At 38.8% G+C, this 1,354-nt stretch overlaps 1 non-coding gene across 1 annotated transcript; it reads right to left on the bottom strand.

The window, feature by feature from the left end:
• Window positions 1–601: 601 nt before the first annotated feature.
• LOC113627858 (U1 spliceosomal RNA) lies at window positions 602–765 on the bottom strand. Its single transcript, XR_003435773.1, has one exon. It is a non-coding gene; the product is annotated as a U1 spliceosomal RNA (small nuclear RNA).
• Window positions 766–1,354: the final 589 nt, after the last annotated feature.

The raw sequence follows: 1,354 nt of genomic DNA, 5'->3' as shown, positions 1-1,354 counted from the left end.
CCTACGTGGACTCACAGATTAGAGGATGGGATTTCTGTAGAGAGACGGCCTTTTTTCAAAGGCTGACTTTTTATGGCATGTAGGGGGTAAAACAGAACAAACCCATAAATAATAAAAACTTATCTCAATCAGCAAACTTGGGCATGGCTTTTATTATCTGATTCTTCACTCTCCAAATCCTTAATTCATCAAATATACATTTGAAGGGCCAAGCCTGGTTGTAGTTATCCAAATATAAGCACGGAGGTCTTTTGGTGCTGAATAATTAGTGGAAAGAAGTTGTTAAAGGGAAGGTAAATGCTACAGCCTTTGGGGAAAGTAATCTGGTGATGTTTCTTAATTTAAAAATATTTCTTTAATTGAGAAATGTAAAAATACACATACTCTTTGATCCAGAAATTCCACCTTTGGAAATGTATTCTACAGAAATGAGAGTGAATCTACTGGGATATAAGTGCATAAACATATGGTTAATGTAGAACTGTTTGTTGTAGCAAAAACTGAAACACTGTAAACGACAGTCTATCCATCAATAGTGAAATGAATAGATGTGCTAGGGTGTATCCATAATATGGAATATCGTGCAGCTTTTTATTTCATGTAGGTGAGAACGCGAACACAGTCCCCCACTACCACAAATTATGCGGTCGAGTTTCCCACATTTGGGGAAATCACGGGGGTCGGCAGATCCAGAGTGCAATGGATAAGCCTCACTCTGGGAAAACCACCTTTGCGATCATGGTAACTCCCCTGCCAGGTAAGTATCATGCAGCTATTTTTATTTTTTATACTTTTTTATTGAAGTATAGTTGATTTACAGTGTTGTGTTAATTTCTGCTATACAGCATAGGGATTCAGTTACACATATATACGCATTTTTTAAAAATATTTATTTAGTTGCCCCAGGTCTTAGTTGTGGCAGGCAGCCTCCTTGATTGTACATGCAAACTCTTAGTTGTGGCATGCATGTGGGATCTAGTTCCCTGACCAGGGATCAAACCTGGGCCCCCTGCATTGGGAGCTCGGAGTCTTAACCACTGTGCCACCAGGGAAGCCCTTGCATACTTTTTTTTTAATATTCTTCTCCATTATGGTTTATCATAGGATACTGAATATAGTTCCCTGTGTTATACAGCTGCACCTTGTTGTCTATCCATTCCATATATAAAAGCTTACATCTGCTAGCCCCAACCTACCACTTCATCCCTTCCCCAACTCCCTCCCCCGTGGCAACCAAAAGTCTGTTCTCTATGTCCGTGAGTCTGTTTCTGTTTTGTAGATAAGTTTATTTGTCTCATATTTTAGATTCCACATATACTATATCATATAGTATTTGTCTTTCTCTTTCTCTCTT

The sequence above is a fragment of the Aethalodelphis obliquidens genome, unplaced genomic scaffold (genome assembly GCF_003676395.1).
Source record: "Aethalodelphis obliquidens isolate GAN/ISIS:26980383/991018 unplaced genomic scaffold, ASM367639v1 scaffold21, whole genome shotgun sequence".
Classification (NCBI taxonomy): domain Eukaryota; kingdom Metazoa; phylum Chordata; class Mammalia; order Artiodactyla; family Delphinidae; genus Aethalodelphis; species Aethalodelphis obliquidens.
The sequence above is the reverse complement of the archived record's forward strand: the minus strand, read 5'-3'. Positions and strand labels throughout refer to the sequence as shown.